Source organism: Geotrypetes seraphini, chromosome 4, assembly GCF_902459505.1.
Source record: "Geotrypetes seraphini chromosome 4, aGeoSer1.1, whole genome shotgun sequence".
NCBI lineage: Eukaryota > Metazoa > Chordata > Amphibia > Gymnophiona > Dermophiidae > Geotrypetes > Geotrypetes seraphini.
In genome coordinates, this window is record NC_047087.1 from 168381906 (window position 1) to 168406115 (window position 24210).

Below are 24210 nucleotides of genomic sequence, written 5' to 3' on the forward strand. Positions count from 1 at the left end.
TGACTCTTAACAACACCACGAAAGATTTTCTCAATCCTGAAGACTTGGCTGCCTTCATTGAACAACACTCACCGACCCCCATCCATCAGGTTTGAAGTGTGCTGTGCATCACCCTGCATGTGTTTCTCTCACTGACTGTTATGCCTAGTTAAGGTTAATTGGCACTTATGGCATGCTCGTTCACTGGATCTCTGCCTGCTGAGCACACTGTGTTAATGTACATGTGTTTTATTGCACTGACTTTTACCTGCTATGCTCCTATGTTATATGATTAGCATGCTGTTCCGCACTGCATGAATACACAGTACTATAAATTCTAGTGGCATGTCCTCTCTATATTGTTGCATGCACAGCATGTTTTCCTCTTCTGGATGCTGCCAGTATAACCGCATTAGATTACTTACTCTGGAATTTTGATAAGTAATATGTTCCTGTTTGCATGCCACTTTTCCCACTTTTTCATTTTATATTGAATCCATTCAGGGTTACTTCTATACTACTGCAATTAAAAAAAAAAATGTTTCTGATGTTTTTCAAATACTTTATTGTTATAATGAAGATATAACTCCCCTAGAGTAGAATATGCTAACCATGAATCCGTACTTCCAGGTGCTTCCCCCTGCTGTTCCTTGCGGATTTACTAGCTGTTCTTTTTTCCCCCCATAGGTTTCTCTAGTATAGTGATGTTTTCATCACAGTCTCATTGTGCATTGTGTTGTAAGGAATTGTATTTATTTTTGAACCTGACTCCTATATTGCTATGGTTTATTGATTCTGTACTGGTACAAGGGCTATTTATTATTCCTTTTGTCTATAAATCACAGATTACATTGCATCTTAACACACCAACTTATGTCACTTAAAATACTATCCATGAATGCTAAAGGGTTAAACAATAAGATTAAAGCTAAGAAATTATTAACATATACAGAAAGTCTTAATCCAGACATCATTATGCTCCAAGAAACTCACTTGGATGAATACGCCTCTAAAAAATTATATTTACCCTGGGCTTTGCCCCCTTATTTTTCTCCCGCAACTGAAAAGAGAGGTGGAGTACTAATACTTATAAAGAAACGACAGGGATTGATTGTTCACTCCTCCGCATCAGATCTCCATGGAAGATGGGTTAGAGTTCACATCACTTGTGGAGTAAACGCATTTACTTTATATAACATTTATGCTCCTAATGCAGACAATCCGGAATTTTTTCATGAGATAACAGCATCTGTTCTTTCACAACCCAATGGCACATTCATTATAGGCGGTGATTTCAATCTAGTGATGGATCCCATTAAAGACCGTAAATCACAAGTGAAATATAAAAAGTCAAGAGCTTGGTTCGCTCTGCAACAAATGTGTGATAATCTGAAACTATCTGACGTTTGGAGGCTCAAACATCCCAACCATTCTGCATACACCTTTTTCTCACATCCTCATCTCTCATACTCACACATAGACTATTTTCTCATTGGCCATCCCTTAATCCCTGATATAACAGATTCTACTATTCACCCAATCTCCATCTCGGATCACGCAGCTATCACCATGACTTTTAACATCACTTTACCTGCAGTTGCACAAAAGCAATGGCGATTTAATTCGACTCTGCTACAAGACCCCGATTTCACTGAGCATACTAGAACTGCCATCAACGAATATTTTCATCTCAATCAACCTGAACATACCTCTTGGAACTCCTGGTGGGATGCCTTTAAGGCTACTATTAGAGGTCATATCATCTCCTACGTGGCCCACAAACATAAAACTCAAAGAAATAATTTAAATCACATGGAACAAGAAATTCAACGTCTGGAAACTCTACACCAACAGACTCCTTCTAACATGGCCCTCCTAAATCAGCTAGGTAAACAGAAATTTCAATACAACACTCTTTTGAGCAAATCTGCTGCACATACTATTTTTCAAAAATCTACATCATATTTTGCTGAAAATAACAAATGTGGACATCTACTAGCTACGTTTCTGAAAAATAGAATAGAAAAATCGGATATAGCCAGTATAACCATTTTAACAGACCCTGCTGACATTTCTCAGGCCTTTATGAGATATTATCATACTCTATATACCTCAGAAGCCCCTGAGAATTGTACTTCCTCCTCCTTTCTGAATGATCTACCACACCCCAGGCTAGACTCAGCAGATGCTGAGACACTAGATTCACCTATAACCCTGGAGGAACTTTCCAGCACCCTTCATACGATGGCACTTGGGAAAACTCCCGGCCCGGATGGTCTCACTGTAGAATTCTACAAGGAGTTTCAGGACTTAATATTACCACAATATCTCAGATTCCTTGATCACCTAATTGAATCTGGACACCCATTTGGCTCATTTACTGAAGCAAATATAATAGTTTTGCCGAAACCTGGTAAAGACCCAACTCAGATTACTAATTATCGACCCCTTTCCCTAATAAACGTTGACGCTAAGCTTTATGCTAAAATTCTTGCAAGTAGAATCCAATCGATATTCACCAAACTCATAGACCCGGATCAATGTGGATTCATCAATGGCCGTCACTCCTCAAACAATACTCATACTTTCTCAACCATTATTTCTTTGCTATCAAACAACTATTCCTCTTCAGATCAGCAAATATTAGCTGTGGGCCTAGATGCCGAGAAGGCATTTGACAGGGTGGAATGGTCTTTTCTTTTTCATGTAATGCAATGGTTTGGTTTTTCGCCTAATTTCATTCGAAAAGTTAGATTATTATACACATCTCCCTCTACTAAGACATTCATAAATGGTAAATTGTCCTCCGCCTTTAACCCCAGCAGAGGAACGAGACAGGGCTGCCCTCTTTCTCCACTTCTGTTTGACCTTGCTCTTGAACCTTTACTCATTGCCATACGACACAACTCTCACATTCATGGTTTCCGACACCTAAACCAAGAAATAAAAGTTTCGGCGTATGCGGATGATATACTGTTATATATTTCACCCTCTTCTCTACCTCCGCTGCTGTCCACGATCGAAAAATATTCCATAGAGTCCGGATACAAACTTAACAAAAACAAATCCACAATCTTGCCCTTAATTGTCCAGACACTAAATATGAATCTCAACAACTCGGTTTTGAGTGGTCAGACACAAAAATGAAATACTTAGGGGTACTATTTGGACCAACTATTGATGAAACTAGTCACCTCAATGCTGATTATTTACTGGAAAATGTCAAATCCTTATCACAAAAATGGTCTCCACTTACTCTATCGTGGTGGGGAAGACTTGAATCAATACGAATGGTTGTGGCGCCCAAAATAATCTATGTTCTTAGTATGATCCCATTTCTCCTTCCTAAACAAATATATAAGCAAATAGATTCATTACTCTCCCAATTTTTATGGAGAAAGAAAAATCCTCGAATTGCCTTATCGAAGTTGAAAGCGAGTAGAGCCAGAGGAGGAGTCAACTTTCCATGCTTTTTACAATATCACCAAGCCTTTATCATTCAACAATGGTCACGATCTTCCTTCTCCCCTCTTGAATGTCAAGTTCCTGCATGGGCTAAACTAGAATGGGCCACATATGGATGGACTAAGATACAATGTATTGCCTGCCTCACCTTATCAAAATCCGTAAAAATCCTATTTTGACTTCGTTGAAAGAAGTTCTGACCTCTATTGATAATGCCCTGCCTATTCCATGGTTGGCCTCTAGTTTAATACCCCTATGGAATAACAACAGACTACAAATTCAAGATAAAATCATATCATGGTCAATTTGGCAGAAGGCCGGTATCTATTACATCCAAGATTTACTGAGTCATAATAGATGGCTACCTTTTTCAGAACTGGCTGACAAATTCCATTTGCCTCTAAATCAATACTTCGCATGGTGGCAATTATGCCACTGCATACGGAGCTCATTCCCAAACGTACTCTCCCTACAAGCAGTCCCTAGTCTCATTTCACATACCAACTCATTGGCGGCACTTGGTGGTAAAGCTTCGTTGTGGTACAAACTGATTCAGAAATTACATTCTGATGACCGTAGCCCTACCGAGTCGAGATGGATTCAAGAATTGGACCTACCTTCTGATGCCATTGACTGGCCAACTGTATGGCTTATATTTTTCAAATCCATTAGATCAGTGTCCTTACTTCAATCTATATTTTTCCTATTACATAAAGCCACATGGACTCCTATTTTATCTCATAAAATTGACGCATCTATGTCACCAAATTGCTGGTCATGTAAATCACAGCCTGGTTCCTTACCACATCTTCTTTACTCCTGCGCATTGCTCACGGATTATTGGTTTAAGGTTTGGTCCACCATATCTAATATACTGGACATTACTGAACCACTCTCACTCTCCATAATAATATGTATGTCTCAAGGTTTACACAAACAGTTAGATAATCACTCTGTTAAATTGTTTACTATACTCATGGCCACGGCCATACAAAATGTTCTTTATAATTGGAAAGATCTATCGAAAGTTAATTTCCACGCTTGGTGGAACTCTGTCTGTTTAACAGGGAAATATGAAAAGATATTAGCCGAAAAGAACAATCAAACACAAAAATTTGACCTCATTTGGTCACCCATCATTCGATACTGTGAATTAGCCACTTAGATTATACCTTTAGCATAATCCTCTGAATTCTAATTGTTAATCTCCCCTAATGCCTTTGTACAATATAATGTGATTATATTTCTTTCATGTACACTCCATACCTTGTGAATGTTTTATTTATGCACAATGGGATTTTCTTCTGTTATCACTGATCCATATATGTATATACTTTATTGAAAACCAATAAAATATTTTGTACAAAAAAAAAACAGATCTAAGGACTTCCTGGGTTTCCACATTCAGATATTCCCTGATTTCTAAGTCAGAAGAGAAGAAGGGAATTTCTAATGTTAAAACCAGGTGTGACTCAGATAGGGAGTCTTTTCTTTCTTAGGTATCCCTGTACATGTGTCATCAGATATCGTTCCTTAAAATATGTGTTTGTAGAACCAGCTTATTTGACTGCTTTCCTCTCTTTGAAATGTCTTGAGTGTGAAGAACCAGCTGCATCCATGTAATAATTAGCTCTCTTTCAGCAGCAGATTAAGTGAGTTCTTTGTGAAGATATTCTTTAATTTAATTACTCTTATCGTTAATCTTGGATCTCTATTTGAGGACTAGTGTGTGATTAAGATAAGATGTTTCTTATTTTTCTTTTTATACTTTGATTTATTTTCAGGATTGGAAGTAAATTTCAATATTATGTTCTCTTGATTACTCTTTCTGTACAAGATGATATGCTTGATAATAATGTGAAAATCTTATAAATAAATAAATAAAAAGGTAAGAGAGGAATCAAAAAGGACTCTCAATATCTTAGAAGAGAACTCGATCTGCAAAGAGGCCCGAGATTCCAAAGCTAAAATAGAGGAAGACAGTCCAATTTTGGACCTAACCACAGAAGTTTAGTTTTAAGAACATAAGAACATAAGAAGTTGCCTCCGCTAGGTCAGACCAGAGGTCCATACCGCCCAGTGGTCTGCTCCCGCGGCGGCCCATAAGGCCTATCACCTGTGCAGTGGTCCCTGACTATTCCTTTAACCTACCTCAACTCCTATCTGTACCCCTCAATCCCCTTATCCTCTAGGAACCTATCCAAACCTTCCTTGAAGCCCTGTAGCGTCCTCTGGCTTATCATGGCCTCCGGAAGTGCGTGCATTAAGCTTCATCCGGACAGATATAGCCCAAGTTTGAAGTTTGGAAATGCAATGATTTACTTTAGAAACTAAATTGGTAAAATCTGTATCGATCTCATCCGCATAGGTGAACAGCGTTTCCCAAGCTGATAGCTTAAAAGTATTCAGTATGGTCATATAGAGAATAAATAGAATTGGAGAAAGCGGAGAGCCCTGGGGAACCCCACAAGGAGGCCGCCAGAGATGGATCTTTCCCTGGTGTCATCAACACATTGAAAATCCTCTCTGAAATGGGGACAGAGCAGTCCACGGGTAAATCGTTCAGAGATACAACTGATTTCCCAGATAAATATTAAACAGTTTGTGCTCGGGATTTTAAATTGTCTGCAAACAGGGTCCCAGTGGCATAGTAAGGTGGGGGGCATAGGGGTGGTCTGCCCTGGGTGTCATCATAGTAGGGGCGCCGGCACCCCTACTCCTTTCAGCCCCCTGCCTCTTCCACCCCTCCCCTGCTGTGCATGCCCCTTCCCTCTTCCCATACCTCTAGTTGCTCACCGCCGTGAGCAACAATGTCAATGTGCTCCTCATGACCATGTTGGCTCCCGCTGATGTCACTTCTGGGTGCCGCACATAGGAAGTGATATCAGAGGCAAAACCGACATGGTCGCAAGGAGCACGTTGAAGTTGTTGGTCATAGCGATGAACAACTAGAGATACATGGGAAGGGAAGGGGAAGCATGCGCAGCAGGGAGTCATGGATGAGGCCGGGGGAGGGGTGCCACCATCGCTACATCACTGAAGGATCCTGTTTGTGTGTTAACAGTGTGTTTATTAGTGTTAAGTGTTCTTTGTGGTCAGGTCAGGGAACTAAACGGGTGGGGCAGACAGTGGTCTCATGCGGGCATCTTTGCCTAACACTGCCTCCTGTCAAATACCATTCTATACTTTTTTTTAAGTGTCTACTTCTTTCTCGTAGCTAAAATTTGGGATTGTAGTTTAAAGAAAACTTTGCACAAGTAGTCTCAGGCCAGAGATAGAATTTCCCAAGACAGTGGGAAGGGGGAAATAGGAGAAATCCCTGGGCTTTAAAAACAGGTAGAGTTCCTGAGACACATCAGGAGCCAGCTGTCTTGGAAAATGTGGAGGGAGGTTCTGGAAGCCGAATTTAGGCTCTTAGGTAGAAAGCTGAAATCCAATCTTCCAGGGTAGCATTTTCAGAAATGTTCCCAGTTCCACACGCAGGACCCAAGAGGCAAGCAGAGCTCTGAAGTCTCAATGCAGGGATGAGGGATCTAGATTTGTTAGGAACTGGGCAACCTTCTGGGAAAGGGGGAGCTTGTTCCGAAAGGATGGACTCCACCTTAACTGGGATGGAACCAGGCTGCTGGTGCTAACGTTTAAAAAGGAGATAGAGCAGCTTTTAAACTGAGATGTGGGGGAAAGCTGACAGTCGACCAGGAGCAGATGGTTCGGTGTGAGGTATCCTTGAAAGATATTATTAAAACAGGATACTTAGGGAGTCCCAGTAGAGAGGTTTCAATAATGGTGAAAGAAAGCCAGGAGAGTTTAAGAGGAAGGCAGAGTAAAAAATTCAAAATTTTCCTGTCTTTTCAGCAGCCTGTAGTTACAAGAAAAAACACAATTTGAAGTGTCTGTATACAAATGCTAGAAGCCTAAAAAATAAAATAGGACAGTTAGAGTATATAGCATTGAATGATGAGGTAGATATAATAGGCATCTCAGAGACCTGGTGGAAGGAAGAAAATCAATGGGACACTGTATTACCTGGGTACAAATTATATCACAAGGACAGAGTAGATCAAATTGGAGGGGGTGTTGTGCTATATATTAAAGAGGGAATTGAAATGAGCAGATAGATGAAGAAATGTTTTCAGAGATTAGGAAAGCTGGAGAACTGGGTGACAGTATAATAATTACCAAAATAGCAAGAAAGAGTATGTAAAATCACCATATGCGCAAGACACGATACTCTAAAGTCACTAATTTAAGTGAGCCCTCCTGCACTGATGCTAAACACTATTACTAAATACACAAAGGAGGAAGAGATTAAAAAAGGCCAATCAACCATACATTCATACATCAAGAAAAAGCACAAAAGAAACAAGAAAAAGAAAAAAGTGGAGAAAAAAACCTCAGTTAGGCTTCGTGGGTTCAAAAAATGAGAAAGTGGTAATATCATCTGTCTATCCTACTATTAATATGAACTGTAAATTCCAAAGGAGAAAGAAGGCATTCAGGACTTTGTATAGCACATGAGAGTTTAAACAGAACTCTGGCTTCCACTGGCATCCAGTGAAGTTCAATATAGACTTTTGAGACATCATATTTGCTTAAAGAAAATATTAATTGAACTGTGGTATTTTGTAATGTTTGTAATTTTTGAATAAGTTGTTTTGATGCTCCTAAATAAATGATGTTGTGGCCAGTCCTCTCTGACAACTTACTGTTTCTGCTGGGGTGGACTGCAATGGAGAAAAGATGCTGGGGCCAGCAGCAGGGAGATGCTATGAATCGGTTCCACTGCCTTGCAACTTTTATAAGAAATTTAAAGTAGATGCATGAGGTGGGGAAGGAGTAGATGTCAGATAAGGGACTCAGCAGCGAGAGATGACCAGTGGGTATGCTGGCTGGCAGCAATATGCTGCTCCCATGAGAGTGCCGCCTGAGGCCGCCACCTCAGTTGACCTCATTATAGGGCTGGCCCTAGGTACACTGTTGCAGCCTCAAAAGAGGTGTTTCTTTCCCATCGGATTAAGGCATCCAGGTTTTACTTCCATTGAAAGCAATGGAATTAAAACCCAGATGTCTAAATCCGTCCTCCTTTTTCTGGAGCTATATGATAACCCTAGAGCAGACAGAGTGATTGTGGAGGGGTGGGGGGTGGTTGTAGTAGAAAATGCACTAGCATTTTCAGCCATATGAATTTTGGGCCACTTTCAGTGGTGAAGTCAAAACTAAAATGGAAACTGAAATTTAGTCTGCCTCTAATCCAGGTTAACAGTAAAATAATAATTAATAATAGCCTAAATTCATCAATACCTTTCCCTCTAAATTATGTATCAGCAAATCAGAATTACTGTCAATAGAGGGCAGTGTTATTTCATACAAAATACAGTCACTAGCACCAAGGCAAATAGCTGAACACAGAGGAAGCTGAGAAAAAAAAACAACCAACACATAAATATTGTAAGGTCACATAGAAAAGGACAATGCTGAGAAAGACTGGAGGGGCAGCAGCAAGTTAGGGATATGCATTTGTCACTGGGTATCCGATTTGTTAGTGTGCCTACTGTTGGTTATATTATTGCTACCAGTTGTTTCAATATGATGCTATTCCAATAAAAATGTAAAATTAATAAACTTGTTTTGAGTGTACTAAATGAATTTAATGCATGTTAACAAGAGTTAAGTACATACCAAAAAGTTTTAAACACTTTAAAGTTTTTATTAAAACCAAATGGGAAAAATGAATATCTGTAAATCTGGGGAGGAAAAGAACTGTAAACAAATGAAAACATTTTGTTCTGTTCACATCCCTAGGGCAAGAAGCACTTTTGCCCAGTGGCTTAGCTAGGTTTCAATGGACCCTGGATAGAAAAATTAAAATAGGTCTTTCTAAAGGTAAATATGTAGCTGTTGGGGTGTTATATTGGGCAAGAGTAGTGGGAACTGAGGCCAATGCCAGACAGACTAGAAAAGGTTCAAAGAAGAGTGACCAACATGATAAAGGAGATGGAACTCCTTTCGTATGAAGAAATACTATAGAGGTTAGGGCTTTTCAGTTTGGAAAAGAGAAGGTTGAGGGGAGATATGACTGAAGTCTACATAATCCTGAGTGGAGTAGAATGATTACAACATAATCATTACCCCAATCATCAAAAATAATAAGGAATCAATTTCTTTGCCATCAAATTACCGACGATAGCGTCCAGTGGCGTACCAAGGACGGAGGGTGTGGACTGCCCCGGGTGCCAGCCCTAGGGGGGTGCACAACCGGCCGGTTCCGGAACCTCCCGCGCTGCTCTAAACGGCACCTGTACTTCAGCGCGGCTGCCGTACTTATTCCAAAGCAGAGTCAGAAGCTGAGCTGAAGTGCAGGAAGGTCCTGCGATGATTGCTGTCTGCACCTCTACTCTGGAAGACGTAAGTGATGTTGGAGGGGGTGGTCGGCAGCCACAGTCATCACAGGACCTTGCCACAACTCCCTGCATCTGCCAACTCACCCCCCTCTGATGTCACTTACCTCTTCCAGAGCAGAGGCAGCAGAAGCAGTCATTGGACCTTGGAGGGAGAGAAAGGGGATCAGGGTGGTATGGAGGGGTGGTGGAAGGAGAGAAAGGGGGTAGATGCTGATGAAATTGGTGTGCAGGGAAAGGGGAGAGAGACATAAGGGGGAAGGATACTGGATGGAATTGGGGTGGTGGAGAAGAAAGGGGGCAGATGCTAATGGAAGTAGGGGGAAGGGAGAGGAAAGAGTGAAATTCCAGACCATGGGGATGTGGGAGAGGAGAGATGCCAGACCATTGGAGGAGGGAAGGGAAGAAAATGGATGCCAGACTAATGGGGGTGAAGGGAGAAATGGAAGGGGAAGGCATAAGGTTTCTGGAAGGGGAATAGAAGGAGAGAAGATGCCATATAGAAGAGGCAGGGAGAGGGTAGACAGTGGATAAAAGGAAGAGAGTGCCAAGAAGATGAGGAAAGCAGAAACCAGAGAAGACAAGGTAGAAAAAAAAATTATATTTATTTATTTTCTTACTTTAGGGGAGATGCATCGCTGTTTATGTGGTGTTGCATTGTATGTAGAGTCCTACTTCTTGGTAGTTCAATTTAACCTTTGTCTGCATATTTCTATTTTATCCCCCCATTTTACAAAACTGTAGAATGTTTTTTAGCGCCGGTTGTGCTGGTAACAGCTCTGCTGCTCAGAATTCTATGAGAGTCTGAGCTGTTACCACCATGGCTAAAACCACACTACAGTTTTGTAAAAGGGGGAGGGGTTAGTTTGTGATTACATATTCCATTCTAGGTGAAGGTGTTTTCTGTGTGTTCGAAAGACAGTTTTCTGTTAAGAAATGGTTAAGGGGCTGGAGGAGTTGCTGTACAGTGAGAGATTAGAGAAACTGGGCCTCTTCTCCCTTGAAAAGAGGAGACTGAGAGGGGACAGGATTGAAACATTCAAGATAATGAAGGGAATAGACTTAGTAGATAGAGACAAGTTGTTCACTCTCTCCAAGGTAGAGAGAACGAGAGGGCACTCTCTAAAGTTAAAAGGGGATAGATTCCGTACAAACGTAAGGAAGTTCTTCTTCACCCAGAGAGTGGTGGAAAACTGGAATGCTCTTCGCTGTTATAGGGGAAAACATCCTCCAGGGATTAAAGATAAAGTTAGACAAGTTCCTGCTGAACCAAAACGTATGCAGGTAAAGCTAGTCTTTGACCAAAGGGCTGCCGCGTGAGCGGACTGCTGGACACGATGGACCACTGGAAACTGAAAGAAATACTGGAGAAATATCATAGGATTGAAGAAACTGTATTCCTTCTTCACAAAACTGGTAACATGAAAAGGTGGGAAACAACAGAACACTGCTGAAGAAAAGTATAGTTAAATATCTGCAATCCAATGAGTTACAAGATCCAAGGTAATATGGATTATGTCAAATCGATCTGATTGAATTTTTTGACTGGGTGACCAGAAAACTGGATCAAGGGCATGCAATGGATTTGATCTACTTAGATTTTAGCAAAGCCTTTGATGTGTTCCTCATAGGAGGCTCACAAATAAATTGAGTGACTTGGAGATGGGACCCAAGGTGGTAAGCTGGATCAGAAATTGACTGACTAATAGATGACAAAAGATGATGGTGAATGGAACTTGGAGGAAAGAAAGGCAAATAGTGGAGTGCCTCAGGAATCAGTATGGGAGCCAATTCTTTTCAACATATGTGTTAGTGGCATTGCTTAAGAGTTAGAAGGAAAAGTTTGCCTTTCTGTAGATGACATGAGGATTTGCAACAGAGTGGACATCCCTGAAGATATGAGAAATGATCTACAAAAACTAGAAGACTGATTTAATGTTTGCCAGTTGAAATGTAATGTAAAGATGTGCAGAGTGAAGTACCTGGGTAGTAGAAACTCAAAGAAACTTTATGAATTAGGAGGTGAGAAACTGATATGCACAGACCAGGAAATTGACTTTGGGGTGATAGGGCCAGATTCTCTAATATCACTGGTAAAATCTGATAAGTCGCTGTAGCAGCCATAAATCTAACGATTCAAAAAAGATGAGCCAAGGAGGTTCACCAAATTTACATGAGATCAGTCACTGGTGATAACGATCAGCACATATGCAGAATAGTCCATGGAAAGAGGCATGGGTGGATAGGAGAGTGGAGAACTACCAGCAAACACTACATTGTTGTGTCAATCATAGGCGTGCCAGTGCTATTGGATGGAGGGGAAAGGAGGGGAGGTGCAATCGTTGGCTTTCAGCAAATGCATATAAGACACGCCTTTAATACACGTACTTGAGACGTGTGCTTTTGAGATTTTTTTTCACATCACTATATTATTACAATTTAAGTGAAGAGTGTGTTCAAATTTTTATCATGAGCCAGAGCCAGAAATGCACGCCTGAGATGCGCTTTTCACAGTACCAGCACCCCCACATCAACCAGTAATTTGGGGTTACTAAAAGCCAGTGCTTCATTTGGAGAATCACCTGGTAATGATAGAGAATCGCCCAGAGTGCTTGCTATCATTTTAATAGTAATGACCTTATTATACTACATGTGCTTGGCAGAGTTGGAGGTTGCTAGGAAGCTCGGAAAAGACCAAGCGAGCAGTAAAATACTGGCACACCAAACCAGCTGGAATCATTGTTAAAGGCACAGTAAGTTTTGAGAATCCGGCCCATAGGATTTCTAGGTAGGCATAAATATTTGATGAGGCAGATATTTTAAGTTTCATCAATAGTGGAATCTTTTCAGGGGTTGGACCACCAGCAATTCAAGCCAATCAATTAGGTCAGTTCAGTCAATTTTGCCTCAGTGTGTCTCAACAGGTTTCTGAAGTGATAAATAGTTTGAACTCTTCGATCAGTGCTTCAGATATTGGTCCACCAGGTATTGTAAAATTGGCAAGGGAAGATATACTACTGCATATTTGGTGAGTACGTCGCTTGAGATGGAAGACTATTCTATGAAATCCACATATGCGCCTTTCCTCAAAAATGAAAAAGCAGATCTGACGAAGATGGAAAATTATCAACCAGTATCCTCCTTTTTATTTCTGTCTAAAATATTTGAAAAATTAGGGTCCTCTTTTACACAGCTGTGCTTTTTTTTTTAGCAACAGCCACAACGGTAAGACCTCCAACGCTCATAGGAATTCTATGAGTATCAGAGTTCTCACTGACGCAGCCAGTGCTAAAAATGCTAGTGTGGCTTTGTAAAGGAGGGGGTAGTATTGTTTCAGCTGCAAGAATAGTGTTCTGAATGATTGCTAATTTGGGTTTCAATCTAAGTTTTCTACAGAAACCTTGCTCATTTTTGTATGTGATACAATCAGACTTGGATTCAGTCAGGGAAAAGATTTTCTAATGGTGATGTTGGATATTTTTCATCTTTTAATGCCATCGATCATGATGTACTATTGGAATGTTTGAAAGTGTTGGGGATAGACATAAAGGGTTTTAGTTGGTTTTAGTTGGTTTCCTCTTTCTTGAGTAACAAATATTTGAGGTACATGAGGGTAAGGTTTACTCAACATGGCAGGATATAATGCTAGGAGTTCTGCAAAGGTCAGTGCTATCCCCAATTTTATTTAATATTTATGTTCTATCAATCTGTAAATTTCTCATATATGGATGACTTAGCAGGGTTAAGAGAGTCGCTAACTGAAACTTTAGAGTTTCTAATTAGTGAATATAACTAAAACATAGATTTTATTACTTTCAAGAACTGAATTGGGTGTTTTACCCGAAAGTTAATGTTAGGAACAGTTATTTCCCAATCTTGAAAGAAGCTCGATTTTTGTGGGTAGTATTAGATATTTCATTGACATTTAGGGCCTGTTTTACAAAGCCGCGCTAGCGGCTGCAGTGCGGTAATGGCCCCGAAGCCCATAGAGATTTAAAGGGCTTCGGGGCTGTTGCTGTGTGACTTTGTAAAACAGGCCCTTAAATCTCACATATACTGTAGGATGTCATTACAATTTTATTTTATTTTTTTAATTAAGAATGGTCAGTGGAGAATTTAAACAGTAATGAAATTACTTACCAAGCCAATTTTTTATTATTCCAATGCTCTGTGTTTAGATATGCCACTTTATCATCTGCATGTCTTACAGATTCCTCAGAATTCCACAGCTCATGATCTAATGAGTTTTGTCATGTTTTGATCATATTTCACCTGTATTAAAGAAGCTTCAGTGGTTACTAATTAACTGGAAGATCCAATTTAAAATGTTATCACTTATTTATAGGGTTTATAATAAGAATGTACCTTTGATTCTTATTTCACCTTTTTAGTTTTATCAACAACCTCGTTCTTTATGATCTGCAGCAAAAAAAATTGTTGACTGCATATTCTTTCCATTTGGTAAGATTGAATACTTGTAGATTTTTTATCGCTGGTTCCTCATTCTGGAAATCTTTATCCCTGGAACTGCAGAGTATGTCCCCTTATTTAGGTTTCAGGAAACATTTGAAAGCCTATTTAATAAGAACATAAGAATAGCTATATTGGGTCAGACCAATGGTCCATCTAGCCCAGGGGTAGGCAATTCCGATCCTCAAGAGCCACAGGCAGGTCAGGTTTTGAGGATATCCACAATGAATATATATCAGATGGATTTGCATGCACTGCCTCCTTGAGATGCAAATCTATCTCATGCATATTTATTGTGGATATCCTGAAAACCTGACCTGCCTGTGGCTCTCAAGGACTTGAATTGCCTACCCCTAATCTAGCCCAATATCATGTTTCCACAGTGGTTAATTCAGGTCACATGTACCTTGCAGAAACCCGAATAGTAGCAACATTCCATGCTACCGATCCCAGGGCTAGCAGTGGCTTCCCTCATGTCTTTTCAATAGCAGCCTATGGACTTTTCTTCTTGGTACGTGTCCAATCTTTTTCTAAACCCTGATACACTAACCACTGTTACCACATCCTTTGACGAGTTCAATTATTCTTTGAGTGAAAAAATATTTCTTCCTATTTGTTTTAAAGGTATTTCCATGTAATTTAATTGAGTGTCCCCTAATCTTTATCATCTTTGAAAGAGTAAAATATTGATTCAATTTTACCCAATCTATATCACTCAAAATTTTAGTAGACCTCAATCATATCTCCCCTCAGCTCTTCCAAGCTGAAGAGCTCTAACCTCTTTAGCCTCTCCTCATATAAAAGGAGCTCCATCCATTTTATCATTTTGATCACTTTTCTAATTCCACTATATCTTTTTTGAGATATAGTGACCAAGTACTCAAGGTGAGGTCGCATCATAGAGCAATACAGAGGCATCATAGTGTTCTTGATCTTATTTACCATCCCTTTCCTAATAATTCCTAGCACCCTGTTTGCTTTTATGGCTGCAACAACCATAACCACCACACATTGGGCGGACGTTTTCAGTATATTGTCTATCATGACACCTAGATCTTTTCTTGGATGGTACCTACCATCAGGTAAATATGATTTGGATTATTCTTCCCAAGGTGCATCTCTTTATATTTGTCATATTAAATTTTATCTGCCATTTGGATACCCAGTCATCCAGTTTCATAAGGTTTCCAGCAGTTTATTTTAGAGTCCGCATGTGTTTTAACAACTTTGAATAATTTAGTGTCATCTACAAATTTATTCACCTCATTTCTTCCAATTTCCAGATCATTTATAAATATGTTAAATAGCACTGGTCCCAGTACAGATCCCTGGAACACTCCACTATTCACCTTCCTCCATTGAGAAAAATCTACCTTTTGTCCAATAACCAGTTCCAAATTCATAACAGAACATTGCCTCCTATCCCATGACTCTTCAATTTTCTCAAGATTCTCTCATGAGGAACTCTGTTGAAAGCTTTCTGAAAGTCTAGATACTACATTAACTGACTCACCTTTATCCATGTGTTTATTCATACCTTCAAAGAAACGAAGCAAGTTGGTGAGGCAACTTGCATTAGCTGAACCCATTCTGACTCTGATCCATTAAACCGTTTGTCTATGTGGTAGACAGGATAAGGTGTGGGAAGAGAGGAGGTAAGTGGACAGCTTGATAAGGATCAGAGGAGTGTGGAAAAGGGATGGGAATTGAGAGGGGAAGTGCAGGAGATAAGAGAGAGGGAGAGGAAAAAGCTGTTGGGTACAGTTTAGATCAGAAAAGAGAACTGTCAAGTGATTGAGGTTTTGTTGGGGCCACTAAGTCCCACTATCTCCCCTGGGGGTGGGAATGGTTATGTTGGGACCACCAACCCCTTTTTGTTCTTCATTGCAGTGGATGATGTTAGTTTGGTCCACCAAGACCTTCTTTGTGTTCTTGCTGGAGTAAGAGGTATGCTTGTGGGAAGTACTGTGTAGGGGCTGCCAAGCCCCTCTTGTAGTTGGGGACATTACTGAATTCCCTGTTGTAAATTTTACCACATGCCACTGTGTGATACAGATGTTTACTTGAAAAGTATTAATATACAAATAGATCTTTTCTTTTCTAGAGACAGGCAAGTGATGGAACTAGAGGACATTTGAAGTTTCAGGGGATAAATACTTTTAATTGGGATTTATTTACTGCCTTTAAGTGTCGAACAGCAGGTACAATTTAACATATAACTTACAATTTTGTTAAAAGCATAATAATAGTAAAATGACCAAATATAAACATAAATATAATCAATGAAGTAAACTTGAAAACAGAAAATTGAAATCTGATAACAGGAGTGACATGAAACAGTATCAAAAATATACACATTTAACAGCACTGCATTCAAATAACAGATACAATATGATGTCAGTATAATTCCAATGAAACATCTAATAAGCATGCATTAGATTGTAACAGTCAAACAACATAGATATGATGTTAATAATTTTCTTCAATATAGCTTACCATGTAGCAGCTGGGCCAAATGCAAATATATACTGTAGATGGGGACAACATGCACAGTACAGAGTCAGTTAGAATAAATAGATGGGTGGCTAAACTCAAATATGTTGCTTGTTGAAGGTTTCTGGGTCTCATTGCATCTTGTCAGGTAGACACCAACGTTTCGGTCATCAATCATGCTGTGACTTTCTTCAGGGTATGCTGTGAGGTCTGCAGTTTGTCTGTATATATAGTGGGTTTACTGACCTGATTGAGAACAGCGAGGTCCATTGGTCATGAAGTTGAATTTTGGTAAGAAAGTTAATTGGTTACCCATAAAATGGAAAAGTCTCTGGTGAGAACATCTTGGAATTTTTTTTTTTAATTCTTTATTGATTTTTAATTAAAAGCAGTGTCATACAAATGAAAGAACAAAAGATATTCCACATATTACACTATTATCTATACAGGTAACATAAATATCATTCAATAATTTCATTTTCCTGCATATAATATCATAATATATCCTAATATACAATACAAATAAAGAATAAAGTTACCCAAATATCACTATCAATATTTATTCCCCTCCCTCCAATCCCACACCCCCTGGATGTGTAAAAATAAATAAACCAAAGAAAAGAAGAGACATGATGAAAATACATTATTATGTTTTTACAAATTTAGTCAATGGACTCCAAATTTTATTAAATACCTCACTAAAACCCCTACATTCTGCGTTAATTTGTTTGTATCTGTATGTAGTACACACATTCACCTACCAAAATGTATAATTTAATTCTATCATGGTTTTTCCAATTACTTGTAATCAATTGAATGGCTATACCTGTTAGGATCATAAATAGATGACTCTTATATTTATCTAGAGTGGGTTTCACATGTAAAATTGTTCTACAAATTATAGCCTCATATGACATTGGAACATTTGAATCTAGAACTAAATTTATTTGTCCCCAAACTGACTTCCAATATATTAATATAAAAGGACAAAAATACAACAGATGATCCAAAGTCCCTATACCAGTATGACAATGCCAGCATCTATTAGACTTAGAACTATCTATTTTATTTAATCGAACTGGGGTCCAGAAAATCCTATGTAACAAAAATAACCATGTTTGTCTCATAGATGCTGACGCTGTACATTTCAATCTCCAAGTCCAAATTTGTGGCCAACGAGACACAGAAATATACTGTTTTATCTCGATGCTCCAGAAGTCTCTAAGACTATTTTTTGGCTTTTTATTCAAAAATCCAGAAATCAATTTGTACAACTGAGCAGCCTGATGACCTACTAAATCAGTTTGGTAGCAAAGGATTTGCAGGCTAAAATATGTTTTAAAATTTTTCCATTCAGTGAACCCACTCTGAAAAGCCTGCTTCAACTGCAATCACCCATATTGTTGAGATTTTAAAATTCCAAATGACTGTTGCAATTGTGAAAAATCAAGCAGATTTCCATTAAACATAACGTCATCTGATGTCCGAATACCTGCCTGCATCCAATTCTTCCAAGTGATCCCAGCACCGCCTATTTGAATCTTGGAGTTTAACCATAAGGACTGCAAAACAGACTTTATTATGGGAACATATGTTAACTTCTCAATAAATTTAATTGTTTTCCATGTGTCCAATAAAATCACATTATCCTTAGCATACCTATGTATTTTAATACTTATTATATGAGACAGTCTCATTGGGGACATGATTTTCCACTCAAGATATAGCCAGTCTGGGTAATGTTCTAAGAGCTCAGGGAGGATCCAATACATATCTTGATGCATTATATAGGCTTGATGATACCTATAAAAATTGGGAAATTTACCCCACCCTCCGCAATTGGTTTTTGTAGAGATACTAAGGCAATTCTTGCTTTCTTCCCTAGCCAAATAAATTTTGTCACTATAATATTTAACTTTTTGTAAAAGGACCCTTGAAAATAAATTGGTAACATACCCAGTTATGTTACATTCAGTGGCGTAGTGAAGGTGACCGGCACTCTTCTCCCTCCCAATTCCCCGCCCCGCTTGTGTGCCCCTTCCCTGTGCCTTTTTAACTTCGACATGAGGAGCGATGACCTTGCTGCCACCGTTGGCTTTGGAGCTCTCTCTGATGTCACTTCCTCCCGGAAGTGACATCAGAGAAAGCACCGAAGCTGACGCGGGCAGCAAGGTCATTGCTGCTCACGCCAAAGTTAAAAAGGTACAGGGAAGGGGTGCTGGCGCACGTTAGGGAGAGGAGTGGGACGGGGCAGAGAGGAGGAGGGGTGCCGGTGCTCTGAGGAAGACCACACCTTACTATGCCACTGGTTACATCTTAAGGTTGAAATTAGTGAGCTAAAAATGTTAGTTAGCATTGTTGGTTTAATCATGTGTTGATAATGAATGTGACTATGGTGCAGCCATAATAACTCAGCTCTGGTAGTTTTATTGGGCAGACTGGACAGAGTACAAGTCTTTATCTGCCATCATTCCATATATTAGAACATTAACTAGGTATGGGCATTTACACCAACTATAGGACTAGTGTATGTTTGTGCCTTGTGTGACAGAATTAGGTTGTTAAGCTAATAAGGTTTTCTGAGTGTGAATGTAGGTTTAGTAAAGGAGAGCAGGGTTAGAGAACGCCTCTTATTCATCCCGCCTCTTTACTCCCGGAGCAACCAGTAATTCAGGTCACTCCCGTTCTCCTTCCTCGATTCCTCCTCATTCAGAAAGACAAAGCGTAACATTTATAGGTCAGAACGGGCTGATAATGCTGAATGAAATGATAGTACTGTAGTATGTTTTCATTCATTGTACCTCAGGATTCAAATGTGTATTTCCAGTCCATGTCCTGTGCTTTCTTGGAGCCTGATCTTTTTTTGTAGCCATTTCAAACTGCATTTGCTTGGCATTTCTGACATTTTCATTCCCCTACAGACTTGTTTTTTAATTGGAGTCTCTCACATTTTAAGTGTATGTATTTTTAACTCGCCTTAAGCAGTGAAAATTGCTGACAATCCGTCGGGGGTATATGGCTACTCTGTGAGGGTAAGCATGCCCGCGTTTTCATGCTTCACAATGGAATAGTCGGGCAGAATTGTTTCCAAAATTGTCAGGGTCTAGGACCCAGGAAGCCTAAGTCTACTTTTAGCTTAGAGCAGCACAGTAACCGGATTTTCCAGAAAACTTGCCTCACCTGTAACGTTCCTAATAAGCCCCAGCTCTTAGAAGGCAATCGCAGAGGGAAGGAAGGGCACTTTCTACCCAGACATCAGTCTCCATGGTCTGCAAATGTGTCAGAGAAAGGCCTTAATCAACCTGACTTTTCTAATAGTATTCAGGCTCGTACGTGAGGTGAAGACATAGCAGGTTAGCAAAGAAAAATACATCTAACACTGAATGAACAACGAGAGAAAACCAATTCATGAAGAAATAGGAAAACCCAGGTGAGGCTGTTTTTATTTGACTAGTTTGTTCAATGTTTAGTTCTGTGACCTTCTCCAGTTCAGCGGAGAGCACCAGGATTGGTTGAAAGAAGTCATTCTGAGACTCAATGAACGTTTGACTATGTACTACTGAAAATGTGGCCACATTTGTTTATCCCACAGCTTTGAAAGACCATTCCAGGTGAGGAATGATTTTAGCAACATTCCCCCCCCCCCCCCCCACACACACACACACAGAAAATAGATACATGCAACCCTGGTGAAGTTCTAAATTATAATCATTATAAAATGATTCCATGTTTCTGTTTAACCAAAAAAAAAAAAACCCCCAAAACAACTGGTGTTTATTATTAATCCCTTACACAACGAATAGAACACTAAGATCTACAGAACAACAATTATTAACAATCCCATCTCTTAAAATCATAAATACAAGACGCCAATTTATTTTTTCTGTTACTGCACCCCAAACCTGGAATTCTTTACCCTACCACTTGAGACAAGAAATCAATTTAGAAAAATTTAAAAGTAACCTGAAAACTTTTTTATTTAATGATGCCTTCATAAATCCACAATAATTTCATTATAAAATAATTCCAAGACTCTGTTTTACCCCTCCCTCATGTACCTTCCCTAAATGTTTTCCCCATCTGTATATTATATTGTAACTTCTAACCCTTCTCTTTCCTATGTGTGTCTAGTATTGTTAAATTTGTCATCAGTTTAGTCAACATTCTTTAATGTATTAATTTTTTATATTGTAATTTTATTATGTACATCGCTTTGAATTAAGATAAAGCGATTAATCAAACCTAAATAAACTTGAAACTTGCCTAATCACCTCTTATAATAATGCCCAATAGTGTAGAATTCACACCTGTTCTGCAGCAGGTATAAATGTGTACTATACATGTATTTTCTGGGGGCAATTCTGTAAAAGAGTGCTTACATTTAGATGCCTAGAGCAGTGTTTTTCAACCTTTTTACACCTATGGACCGGCAGAAATAAAACAATTATTCTGTGGACCGGCATTGGTCCGTAGACCGGCGGTTGAAGAACACTGGACTAAGTCGTGGGCCAGATCCCGCCCATCTCTACCCAATGTCCACCCTAGACCCCGCCCCCATAATAGTACTAATTGCACCTTGCACGTCCCTTGCCTCATCTGGAAGCCTTCCCTCTGACATTGCAACGTCAGAGAGAAGGCTTCCGGTTCAGGCGCAGGATACCCGTAGGAGCCACTGCCCATGGCTTTGTGCACTGAATCAGGAAGAGGGAGCTGGCTCGAAGATAACGCCGCATCGATCGCACCCGTGGACCGGCGGTTGAAGAACACTGTTTTGGGCCTGATGCACGTGCTGGCCCTGTGGACCGGCACAGGTCCATGGACCGGTGGTTGAAGAACACTGCCCTAGAGGATGTCTAATTGGACCCTATTCCATACAGGAAAATAGTGTAGATGCTTACTTTCCTCTGCAGGATACTACTGTAGTCAGGTATATGCACATATATGTCAGTATGTATTTAGGTGCAAGTACTCATGCCAGCCAAAGGGCTGGAAATAAATGCTTGTGCTTGGATTCTAGAAGATCACCTGTGGATTACAGTGTCTTGAAACGTGTGCCCATGCTGCAGCCAGACTCTGTCCATGTGCCTGTGCCCACCTTCAAAGTATGTGCCATTGCATTTAGGTGCCATGTTATAGAAGAGCATGTGCTGGCATATTGGTATTTGTGCACATATGTGCACACAGTGCACATGTATGTATATGCTGATATTCCAGTTAAGTGAATTTTGAGGCCCTGATTCTGCAAAATGTGTCTAAAGTTAGGCGCCGTTTAGGTGTCAATTAGACATCCTTTGTAGACTTGAGTTCAGCACTGTTTAGGCATCCTTTAGAGCAGGGGTGTCCAATGTCGGTCCTCGAGGGCCGCAATCCAGTCGGGTTTTCAGGATTTCCCCAATGAATATGCATGAGATCTGTGTGCATGCACTGCTTTCAATGCATATTCATTGGGGAAATCCTGAAAACCCGACTGGATTGCGGCCCTCGAGGACCAACATTGGACACCCCTGCTTTAGAGGATCAGGTTTTAGGTGAATGCTTTTATTTATTTCTCTTCCATCAGACAAAGTGACTGGGATTTGAACCAGCAACATTAGGATAGAAGGGTATAGATTTAACCAGTGTGCTACAGAGTGAGCTAGCAAGCTGCATAGCAATTGTAAAACTGAGTGTACTTTTGAGCACAGTTTAGGCTTCAGATAGACCTGAGTTCTATGGACGGAACATAGGCACTCTTTGGATGTTCTTCCGGAACTTAGGCACAGTTTGGATGTCTTTAATGCGATCTGCTAAATAGCTCTCTGGGTTTTTATTTTTGCTTTATTAAGCTCAAAATATATTTAATAAGGCACCACATAAACGGGGCACATCAAAACAGATATATTGCATGCAAAACCTATTTTTGTGGACAAACAGCAATGTTATTTGCTAATTAGAGGAAAAGATCCATTAACTGAAACACAGCATATGAAAAACATAGCTTTAATTTTCTTGCTAAAAGCTATCCTTTTTTCTGACTAAACAGTGCTTCAATCAGCTCATTCTTGAAAGCAAAGAAAGCACATGACAAAAATATATAGATTGCATACATAACTTCATTTGCAAAAGCTTAAAAACAGAAAAAAACAGATACAGACCTTAGCATGGCTTCTACTTCATTGCAAATGGAAGTTTGCAGCTGCACAATGGTGACCTCATTGTGAGATCATCAAGGTGCACCTATAAGGTAGAATGCCACAATTAAAATATGTGCTGGGGGAACGGGTTGGGATTTGAACTTATGACTTCTGAAAGAGGCACACAGGGCTTTTACTTATTGAGCTAAAGCAGCTTCCAGGGAGGTATCTCTGACTGCCCTGAGATATGATAGCTTAGTGATCTGCTACGCTATCATATCACAGGGCAGTCAGAGACACCTGCCTGGAAGCTGCTTTAGTTGCTATTCTACCGAACCAAGATAGTCATGGACACTCAGAGATCAAGGTCTATTGTAACTTCCCTGATAAGAGGGTCGTAATTAGCATTAGACAAATCCTCAAATTTTTTTATTAAATGAACCCCCACATTTTAACTTAAAACCAGAGACTTTGCCATATTGATCTATGTTTTGGAGCAGGCGCAGAAGGGAACCATAGGGTGAGTCAATATCAAAAGGACATCGCCTACAAAGAGGATTATTTTTATCTCCAACTCTCCCAGTAGTAGACCCCTAATGGTCTGGTTTCTCCTAATCTCAGCAGCTAAGGGTCTTATACTGTAGTAAGAGAAAAAAAGCAAAGGAGAGTGAGCACCTTCATCTGGTGCCTTGCTCAGAACAAACATAGAGTTGCCCCCATTTACTCAGACACCGGCCTTAAGATTAGTATAAAGTTCTTTGATCTACCCTATAAAATGATATCCAAAGCCAAGTTTTTCCAGTGTTTGATTCAAAAATTCCCAATGGAAATAATCAAATATTTTTCAGAATCAGTCCTTACTGAGCAGTAGGGAGACTTGGCCAAGCATTGGCTAAATACATTAAATTGGTAGTTCTACATATCAGAGGCTTGTCATTTAAGAATAAAGCCACCTAGTCTAGATGGACCAGGGAGGGCAAAAAAAACCAAAAACAAAACATCTACCAGACTCAGCGCCAGCACCTTGGCTCAATCAGAGGAACAATCCATCAGATGCTTATGGAACTTAGGAATCGCAGCTAGCCTCACTGACTATTCCTGCCTAGTAACTGCCGCATGCATGTTAAGAACCCCATTAAAATATATATATCTACCCTTCAAAAAATCCAAAATATATCTAAACTTTAAATATATGTAAACTTTCATGTACATATGAGTTAGAAATATTTTTCGATGAAAACAAAAACTGTGGATACAGATGTTCTGGAGATAATTTATTAAACACTGACATA

The 24210-nt window shown here is 39.7% G+C and overlaps 2 protein-coding genes across 3 annotated transcripts in view; one reads left to right on the forward strand and one right to left on the reverse strand.

Annotated features, from left to right (window-relative positions):
• The window catches only part of LOC117359104 (phosphatidylcholine-sterol acyltransferase-like), a 152516-nt gene extending 135497 nt beyond the window's left edge, over positions 1-17019 (reverse strand). The window contains exons 1-2 of one of the 2 annotated variants that reach the window (XM_033941282.1): positions 16809-17019; positions 13983-14114 (exon numbers count right to left, since the gene is read on the reverse strand). The gene's annotated coding sequence lies outside the window, so the exon portion shown is untranslated. The remainder of the gene's footprint in view (positions 1-13982; positions 14115-16808) is intronic. The other variant, XM_033941283.1, reaches the window with a different exon arrangement.
• A 3016-nt stretch (positions 17020-20035) lies between these two features.
• LOC117359105 (anoctamin-10-like) overlaps positions 20036-24210 on the forward strand; it is a 151943-nt gene continuing 147768 nt past the window's right edge. The window contains exon 1 of the mRNA XM_033941285.1: positions 20036-20235. The gene's annotated coding sequence lies outside the window, so the exon portion shown is untranslated. The remainder of the gene's footprint in view (positions 20236-24210) is intronic.